This window comes from Tachyglossus aculeatus, chromosome X2 (genome assembly GCF_015852505.1).
Source record: "Tachyglossus aculeatus isolate mTacAcu1 chromosome X2, mTacAcu1.pri, whole genome shotgun sequence".
NCBI lineage: Eukaryota > Metazoa > Chordata > Mammalia > Monotremata > Tachyglossidae > Tachyglossus > Tachyglossus aculeatus.
Window position 1 is genome coordinate 5,408,443 of NC_052100.1, and position 10,189 is coordinate 5,418,631.

The 10,189-nt window shown below is 52.5% G+C and overlaps 1 long non-coding RNA gene across 3 annotated transcripts; it reads right to left on the minus strand.

Annotated features, from left to right (window-relative positions):
- Window positions 1-611: 611 nt before the first annotated feature.
- On the minus strand, window positions 612-7,614 carry LOC119949551. 3 transcript variants are annotated; one of them, XR_005457220.1, is made up of 5 exons: window positions 7,477-7,614; window positions 3,278-3,358; window positions 2,092-2,169; window positions 1,723-1,779; window positions 612-793 (listed from the first exon to the last, which is right to left on the minus strand). It is a non-coding gene; the product is annotated as an uncharacterized LOC119949551 (long non-coding RNA). The 3 variants fall into 3 exon arrangements; XR_005457221.1 differs by lacking the exon at window positions 7,477-7,614 and adding an exon at window positions 6,094-6,195; XR_005457222.1 differs by lacking the exon at window positions 7,477-7,614 and adding an exon at window positions 6,015-6,099.
- Between the last annotated feature and the right edge of the window lie 2,575 nt (window positions 7,615-10,189).

Below are 10,189 nucleotides of genomic sequence, written 5' to 3' on the forward strand. Positions count from 1 at the left end.
TTGTCTGTCTACCCCTTCTAGACTGTGATCCCATTGTTGGGTAAGGACCGTCTCTATATGTTGCCGACTTGTACTTCCCAAGCGCTTAGTACAGTGCTCTGCACACAGTAAGTGCTCAATAAATGCAATTGAATGAATGAATCTAAATGGGACAGTTGGGAAATATCAGAGAGAAAATACAGAAGTGGGTGATTTATCTCAGGAATTACTGAAAGTAGCAGAATAGCTTCAGGCCTTCTGAAATCAATCAATATATACATAATAGTATTTGTTAAGCACGGACCACGTGCCAAACACTGTACTAAGCAGTGGGATGGGGATAAAATAAACAGGTCTGACTCAATCCATGCTCTACATGGGACTCCCTGTCTAAGGAGGAAGGAGAACAGGTATTGAATCCCCAATTTTCAGATGCTCAGAGAAGCTCAGAGAAGTTAAGTGACTTGCCCTAAATCATATGGCAGGTAAGTGGTGGGGATGGGATTAGAATCCTGGTCCTCCGACTCCCAGGCCTGGGCTCTTTCCCCTTCCTCATATCCCATTTCCCCCCCCGCCCCTCCACACACAATCCCAGGAGCAGTCGTAGTGAGAGAGCAAGACAGCACGCCAGAAGCATTGCCAAGAGACTTTATTTTCCCTGTTGCTCAGACAGACAGACAAACGTGCACATGGACACACGGGGCCCATGGGGCTGGGGCGAAGAGCTGTGATGGACTTGGCTCTCTGATCCAGCACCTGCTCCTCAGGTCTGCTCCTTCCCCACCTGGCGAGGGACGGATGCCTCTTGAGGTTCCTGAGAAAAGAAACCAAACAGGAAGAACAACAGGGAGACAGGGCCACAGAGACCTCATCCCTTCCTGGGGTCTCTTCACTCTTATTGTCAGCCCTTTCTCATAATGATCACACCCCAAATTTGGAGACTGCTTGTATTTTTCCAAACCACTTTCAGTGGAAACAGTCCTGTGAGGCAGTCAGTCAGCCGTATTACTATTACTATTGCTATCCCGACAAATGGAGGAACAGAGAAGTTAAGTGACTTGCTTAAGGTCACATAGCAAGTCAGCGGCACTAGAACCCGGGTCGCCCAGCTTTGTTCCATTGACCATGTCCTTGTTTTTGTTCTATCCTCCCAGTCCCAATTCCAACCTCTCCCAACAGCCCCCTCCCCCTGAGGGCTCTGGTTAGACCCCTGATTCTCGGGACTTCCTTGTGTCTCACCCCACTCAGTCAGTAAATCATATTTATTGGGTGCTTACTGTGTGCAGAGCACTGTATAAGCACTTGGGAGAGTTCAATATAAGAGACACATTCCCTGCCCACAATAAGCTTACGGTCTAGACAGGGAAACAGACATTAATAGAAATAAATAAATGACAGATATGTATATAACTGCTGTGGGGCTGGGAGGGGGAATGAATTAAGAGAGCAAGTCAGGGAAATGCAAAAGGAGTGGGAGAAGAGGAAAGGTTGGCTTAGTCAGAGAAGGCTTCTTGGAGGAGATGTTCCTTCAATAAGGCTTTGAATGGGGAGGAAGGGGCTCAGGAGTAACTGTCTGTCAGATATGAGGAGGGAGGGCATTCCAAGCCAGAGGCAGGATCTGGGTGAGACATTGGAGGTGAAATAGACAATATCAAGGATCTCAGGATCTGGGTATCCTGGTCCCCAACCCTAGCACCCCTAACTTCAGCGACTCGGGGCATAGAATGAGAGAAAGGCATTTACCTGGGCTTCGTCTCCATGGTCCTGGTTAGGAAGGGATTTCTGGGGTGTGTGGAATGCCTGGAACCAAAGGGGCAAGGGGAGGGGCTGAAGAAACTTCCCAATAGGAAGCACCCCCAAACTCTCCTCCCCACTCCCCTAGGGGGAGTACAATAGAGAAAGTAGACCAATCCATGTTCATAAGAAGCTTACAGTCTAGTGGGAGTTTTGCATCCCCACTCTACAGATGAGGAAGCTGAGGCCCAGAGAAGTGAAGTGTCTTCCCCAAGGTCTCCCAGCAGAAAGCGGCAGAGCCCGGATTAGAACCCAAGTCGTGCGACTCCTCAGCCCCTCCCCAGCCCGGTCTTCATCCTTCCCCAAGACCAGTGTTACCTTCCTGGCTGGCTGGATCTCCTCTGTAGATTTTGAGCGACCTTTCACCCCTGGCTTCTGTGGGGAGCTAGGCAGATCCTGAATTGGGGTAACACAAGTGTAGCAGCCAACCCCAGCCCTCCACATCCCCCACGCTCCACCCTGCTTCCAGCCAAAGGGGACCAGGCACCAAGAATCCAGAATGCTCAGGGAAGCTTGCAGACACCTCCTGGGAGGGGTGCTTTTATAACCCCATGGGCCCAAGAGGTTCAGAGGCTCAAACTGCAGGGCCCTGGCTCTCGGCAGGGGGGACCTCTGGATTGGCAGCAGGAGGCTGGCACCCCAAAGGTGACCTCGATTCTGAGCCACCCTGTCCTCCCCCAGGTCTCATTACTTTGCCTCAGGAGAAGGTTGGGGAGTCCTGGGGGTGTGGGGAGAGAGAGCTAGATGGAGAGAAAAAGAGAGATGAAGTCACAGCTGGTGGAGGGGAAGGGACTCTGGGGTGCTTTAATTACCATGATAATGATCACTGGGGTATTGGTTAAGGGCTTACTCTGTGCCAAGCACTGAGGCAGATACAATAAAAACAGATTGGACCAGTCTCTGCCCTACAGTTCAAGGGGAAGGGAAGACAGGTATTTTGCAGATACCTAAGGAAACTGAGGCCCAGAGAAGTGAAGTGACTTGCCCAAGTTCACCCCGCAGGTAAGTGGCAGAGTCAGTATTAGAACCCAGGTCCCAATAACTTCCAGGCCTGTACTCTTTTCACCAGGCCATGCTGCTTTTCAGGCCTGTTTGGGTTTATGGAGGCCTCACAGCTCACAGTCAGGGGTGAGGGGTCTCTGTTCCAGGAGCCCACACTCCTTAATCTTGCTGAAGCAATGTTGCCTAGTGGATAGAGCACAGGCCTGAGAGTCAGAAGGACTTGGGTTCTAATCCCCACTTCACCATTTGTATGCTGTGGGACCTTGGGCAAGTCACTTGACTTCTTTGTGCCTCAGTTACCTCATCTGGAAAATGGGGATTAAGGTTGTGAGCCCTGTGTGGGACAGGAACTGTGTCCAACCTGATTAGCCTGTGTCTACCCCACCGCTTAGTATAGTGGCTGGCACATAGTAAGCACTTAAATAACATAAAATATGGTAAACTCAGGTTGGGGGAGAGGGTACATTGGCACCTGACCTCTGGGACCTGCCAGGATGTGTACCTTTGAGCCTGGATCCATGGTCTCTGTCCTGGCACAGCTGCAGGTGGCTTTTCTTTAGGCTGTGGCACAAACAGGAATCTCCTGGAAGGTAAAACCCTATTATCCTGGTGGGTTCTGTTACACTTACTCTCCAGCTCATTACCCGGAGCGGGAAAGAGGGTCATCTAGAGGGAGGAGAGGGCTGAGAGGGTCGAGGAATGATTGTGATGATATTTGTTCAGCGCTTACCATATAGCTAAACACTGTTCTAAGCCCAGGGGTAGACATAAGTTAATGAAGGTGGACACAGTCCCCGTTCCATGGCGGGGGCTCACAGTCTAACAGGGAGGAAGAATAGGGATTGAGTCCCCATTTTTCAGATGAGGAAACTGAGGTCCAGAAGAGTGAAGTGATTTGCCCAAGATCATGTTTAGGATTAAGCGCTTAGTACAGTGTTCTGCACACAGTAAGCGCTCAATAAATATGATTGAATGAATGCAGCAGACAAGAGCTAGAGTCAGGATTAGAACCCAGGTCTCCTGACTCCAATCAATCAATCAATCAATCGTATTTATTGAGCGCTTACTGTGTGCAGAGCACTGTACTAAGCGCTTGGGAAGTCCGAGTTGGCAACATCTAGAGACTAGGCCCAGCTTCTTTCCAGTAGGTCGTGCTGCTTCAGAAATGAATTTGTTAGCCATCCCCTACCTCCCCTCATCTCGCCTTGCCCCCTCCCCATTTAAAAAGCCCCCCTAACTGAACAACAGACCCCTTTCCTCATCAACACCTTGCTTGAGTCAATTACTGCTTTCGCCATGCCAGTGGCATTCCATAGGAGGAGACTTCGGGAGTCTGCTCAATCCACATAACAATCAGTGATATTTATTGAGCGTTTTCTGTGTATAGAGCACTACAAGCAAGTTTGTCTCTAGACTGTAAGCTCGTTGTGGGCAGGGAACGTTTCTATCAACTCTGTTGGACAGTACTCTCCCAAACACTTAGTGCAGTTCTCTGCACACAGTAAGCGCTCAATAAATACCACTGATTGATTGATCAATTGTTTGATCGCTGTATCTTCAGCCAACTCCCAGTCCAAAGGAGGCTGCTTCAGGTGCTTGGGTGTGGTAGGTGTTCCCCTAAAGTGTCCTGTACCTCCCAAGCGCTTAGTACAGTGCTCTGCACACAGTAAGCGCTCAATAAATACGAATGAATGAATGAATGAATGAATGAATGAATGAATGGGCACCTGAATTTTTCTCTGTGGTGGCTGTGGGCAGAACTTCCTCACTAACACTTCCTCCTCCCTCTAGACTGACAGCTCTTTGTGGGCAGGGAACGAAACTGCCAACTCTGTTATATTGCTTAGTACAGTGCTCTGCATACAGTCAGTGCTCAGTAAATATCATTGATTGATTGATGATGATGGTATTTGTTAAGCACTTACTATGTGCTAAGCACTGTTTTAAAAGCTGGAATAGCTACAAGGTAATCAGGTTGTCCCACATGGGGCTCACAGTCTTAATCCCCATTTGACAGATGAGGGAACTGAGGCACAGAGATGTGAAGTGACTTGTCCAAAGTCACATAGCTGAAAAGTGGCAGAGCCGGGATTAGGACCCACGGGATTGAACTGATTCAGTTCAACCTGATTGAACTGAATCAGTCAATCAGGATTGACTGATTGACACCTCCCATACCCCACTCCTCTGACCCTGTCTGTAGCCAACCCCAGCCATCAGGGATTCCCAAGAGAGAGCGAGGAAATAAGGTTTGTGACGGGGGGACTAAGGGGGTTTGGGGGGATCAGGCAGTGCTTCAGGTTAGGAGGAATGCCCCTCCCCCTGCTCCTCGTGGGGTAAGGGGGATGGCCAAGCCAGAGCAGAGTGGGGGCGTCCAAGGAGTTTCAAGGAAACCGTCAACCTCAGAGATCTGGAAATCTGGTTTATTGTGAATCTGGCAGGCAGAGAGGCCCCAGTAAATGGAGAGAGAGAGAGAGTGTGTGTGTGTGCTTTTGTGTGTGTGTTGGAAGGGGGAGTGTCCAGAGATTTTGCTTTTCAGATGGGAGTTATGGGATCTTAATGAGCCAGCAGGAAAAGGAGGGAATGAATAACGTGAAGGCAGAGTCGGGAGACGCACCTGCTGTGAGTCTAAACGGCCCATCAGGGCCTGGAAATCAGACGGTAATCAGAGGGAGCTTCATAACCATTCTGACAGCCGGGGAGGGACCCCTAATGCTAAGTGGGCAGGGAGGAGGGGTCTCCTTCCTGCAGCTGAACCTCATCCCCCTAAAAGGACTCCGTTCTGCAGAAAAGTCTTCTCTCCAGATGCATTTTTGAGCTGTGGAGCCACATCTGATCTTTCAGAAGCTTCTCAGGCGGGGCGCCTGTGGGGAGAGCTTGGTGTAGGGGAAAGGGAGGCGGGCAACACGCAGAATGTATATATGTGTATGCGTGTTTGGGGGAAGGCAGTCAGCGGGGTGGCAATTACGGCTGGTGGAAGAAGGGACGGAGCCAGCTGAAACATTCAAGTAGTCAAAAATAGCAGGTATTTCGACTAAAAAAACCCAGCTAAAAACGTGGGACGGAAGCTGACGTAGATCGGGGGCAGGATAGACGGACCAGGAACACCTCCTCTCTTCCCCCTGACAGAGCCAGGCCCTTGGGGCGAGGTGAGAAGGATGGGACGGGGGTGGGGGAGGACCCACGGACACCAAGAGGTGACGGTCCAGGCTTTTTACAACCCGTTTCCTTTCGCCAACCTGCATCCATCAGAGAGACGAGGCGGGCTGCGCTGGGTGAGTCACTGGCCAACCCCTCGAGGGTTCACTTGCCCCGCACCTGCTGGACCGGTGAAACACGAGCATCCGCAGGCCCTTTCTCTCCTCTCCCAGGCCCACCCCGAGGTAGGGGGGCCAGGGTCTCTTCCTGCGGCTCCCTAGTACCCAGGGGTCCATTTCCTTGGCCAGCCGGGCCTCGGTCCGGGCGAGGCCCCGTCACCATGGCAACGAGGGCGCGCCCTGGGTACCACTTTCCCCAACCCCCCGCAACCTGCAGCGGGGGCGTGGTGGAGAGGGGGACGCGAGGGGTCTCCGCAGCTTGGGTGGCACGTGGCCCCGATCTCGCAGGGGGTGGCTGAGGGGGGCACGACCATCGCTGGACGCGAAAGAGGAGGAGGGCTTTGGGTGGCAGTGGGGGATTCTGCCCCTACTCGGAGGGGAAAGTGATGGTGGCGCGGGGGCGGGGGATTCGGACACGATTCCCCATTTTCTACTCCTAGAGAGGGGCTGGCTGGTGGGCTTAGGATTCTGCCTTTGATGCTGTCCTCGCCCCCGCACCAATCGCCTCCCCAGACTTCCTCAGGGCTCCCCCGGTCGCCCCCCCACCTGTATACCTCCTCTGTGACCCTCCTCTTTAGCTGTCAGGGATCTTCCCCTTACCCCTCTCAGGCCCACAGCAGGGAACCTTGTTAGCAACACGCCCCCTCACAGACCCAGATGCATACAGAACACACCCACACGGCAAACCCCACCGAGGGACACAGTTTACATGCTTACAACACACATACACATATGCACATGCGCACCTCTTATTCCTGCCCTGCACACACAACCTGCCAAACCCCACCCAGGGACACAGGTTGCACACTTCCTACACACACACCTTCTTTTCGATGACCTCCCCGCACAACCCCCAAATCCCACCCAGGGACACGGGTTGCATACTCACTCACACACACACACGCAACTCCTTCCATTCCTTGCCCCCACAACCAACAGCCTCAGCCTTCCTTCTCCACCCCCTTCTCCTGACCACCCCGGTCCCCAAAGAATATGTGATTAGTGATGGTATTTGTTAAGTGTTTACCATATGCCAGGCATTGTACTAAGCGCTAGCTGCTGGGATCCCCGTTCTCATGCCCGCCCCCACATTGATGGGCAGCGGGGACGGCCAGGGAGCTGGTAAGCCATGGGGGCTGCTTCCCCCGTGCCACCTAACTGGGCAGAAAAGGTTCTGCAATCACCCCTGGGCAGCCTTTGGGCCTGACCTGAGAGTTGGGTCCCTTCACCTGGCAGTCCACAGGAAGGGTCAGCGCCCACTGGCAGGCATGAATGACCCCCCCCCCCATATCCCATCTCCAGGGACAGGGCAGCCCATGCACCTCCCTAGCCCCAGGCCTCCTGGGCTTGGGTGGATGAGTCCAGTGGGACCCCTGCTCCCTACCTGTGGGCTTCCGGGGGTTATGGTGGGCTCCTCACTTGGGCACGGGGCTGGTCGTCTCTCCTTCCCGTTCCTCTCCCTGGCTCTCCACACCGGGTCCAGTCCTGGCAATGTCACATGGCTCGCAGGAGCAGCCAATGGGACATAGAAGCGGCAGTAGCAGCAGTTCCCACCGCTGTCTCCCCTGTCACTCTCCCCACGGAGGCTTCTCTGCAGTAGCACATCCTAAAGCCAGCCTGGGCCAGAGGCAGGGGAGTAACCTACACTCCCTCCCCACCCCCCAAAGCCCCTCCAATTCCAGGAGGTCACTGCCTCCCTTCTAGGCTATAAAATCGTTGTGGGCAGGGAATATCTCTGTTATGTTGTTGTGTTGTACCCTCCCAAACGTTTAGTACAGTGCTCTGCACACAATAAATATGATTGACTGACTGACTAACCTTGGGCAAGTCCCTTCATTCTGCTGGGCTGTAGTTATCGCATTGTAAAATGGGGATTAGGACTGTGAGCCCCATGTGGGACAGGGACTGTGTCCTATCTGATTATCTTGTAACTACCCCAGCTCTTAGTAATAATAATAATGATGGCATTTATTAAGTGCTTACTATGTCCAAAGCACTGTTCTAAGCGCTGGGGAGATTACAAGGTGATCAGGTTGCCCCACGGGGGGCTCACAGTCTTGATCCCCATTTTACGGATGAGGTAACTGAGGCACAGAAAAGTTAAGTGACTTGCCCAAAGTCACACAGCTGAAAATTGGAGGAGCCAGGGTTTGAACCCATGACCTCTGACTCCAAAGCCCGTGCTCTTTCTACTGAGCCATGCTGCTTAGTACAGTGCTTGGCTTAGTACAGCGCTTACAAATACTATCAAAAAAAAGGGAAAAAAAAGGAAAAAAAAAGGTGTGTCTTCCCCTGCTACCTGGTAGCAGTGGAAGGTGATCCGGGAGGGCTTGGGTCCAGTTCCCGCCAATGCTCGCTGGCTCTTACAAGGGGGGGTGACTGCCAGGGGTGAGGGGTACAGACCACAGTGGCCCCCACAGAGAGGGTCCTGTCTGGGCAGAAATCTGGGTCCCAGATGGGTCCATTCCAATCCCAACCGGGCCCAAGCCGGCTCCAGGACCCAGTGGCCAGAAGTTGAGCCGGGCTGAGATGACACCCAGTTCATTCTGAGGCCCTGAGGGAAGTCATGCCCCCCACCCCTCCACATCTGTGGTAGGCTCTTGGGACCCCGTGTTGGGGGGCACAGTGCTTTCCTACCTGACCCAACAGGAGCAGGCCAGCTGGATCCACAAGGGTGGGCCAGTGTGGGACCCTTCCCCCTCAGTAGCCACACTGCTTCCCACTAGGCCTGGGGAGGGAGAGCTCAGCACTTGGTCTGGCAAACCCCAGCAGGGCAGAGCTGGGAGCCGGCGGGAAGAGGATCTCCTTCCCCAGATTCCTGGCACTCCACCCGCCATCCCCCTCGGCCCCTCCCCAGATCCCCTCCAGCAAACTCACCTCACCTCACAACTAACTGGGACCTGAGAGCCTGAGTGTCCTCCCAGAGGAGCTACCCACAACAACACTACTAAGGCCAGAACCGCCAGGGTCAGGACTGCTAGGACAGGACCACCAAGCAAGGACCACCAGGGTCAGGACTGCCAGGGCCAGGACCATCAGGGCCAAGACCACCAGGGTCAGAACCACAGGACCAGGACCACTAGAGCCGGGATTATCAGGGCAGGACCACCATGGCCACCAGAGCCAGGAAACAGATCAGGGCAGCAGGAATTAGCATAGAAGTGACTCACACCCATAAACAACACACTGCTGTAACCAGAAAGGAAACACACACACACATACATGAGCACATACAACACAATGCTGCAACCAGAAGAGAAACTCACACTCACATATGTATACCCACCCACCCACATTAGTGAAACCAAATAAGAACACATGCATACACACAATTCACTTATCTATTTGGAAGAGTACACACACACACACATACATGCACCCACACAACACAAGTCACAAGAGACATACACAAACATAGTCAGGAGAGAGCACACACACACACACACATTCACCCACAACACAGTGGTATAGATAGAAGCTCTCAGAGCCAGAGAAGAGCACACATGCAATACATTGGTGTAACCAGAAAACCCACACACATTCACACACATATTTGTAGGCATATTTGTGGTGCGCACACACACACACACACAAAGTGTTAGTAGAAAAAAGTCACACACACATAGAAATGAGCAATAGACAGGACTATTTTTAGCACCTAATAAGGGCTTAACAAAGTACTACAAGCATACACCCTCAGTTACCCACCCACCTGCTTCATAATTAATCAATCAATCAATCAGTGGTGTTTATTGAGCGCTTAGTGAGTGCTGAGCACTGTACTAAGCGCTTGGGAGAATATAATAGAACAGAGCTGTTGGGCAAGTTCCCTGCCCACAATGAGCTTACAGTCTAAAGGGGGAGATAGACAAAAAATGCAATCATCTGAGCTGTCGGCCTGTGCTACACTGAGAAGACAAGCCCCGTGCAACTGCAAGGAATTGAGGTCCTCTGGAGACCCCCCAGATTGAGCTGGTCCTGGCTCCAATCGGTGAGGATGGAGGGAGGGAAGAAGGGAAGGAAAAAGGAAGAGAAGGGAGGAGGGAAGAGGGAAGGAAGGAAGGGAGAGAAGGAGTACCCAGGGGTCACTTGTTGAG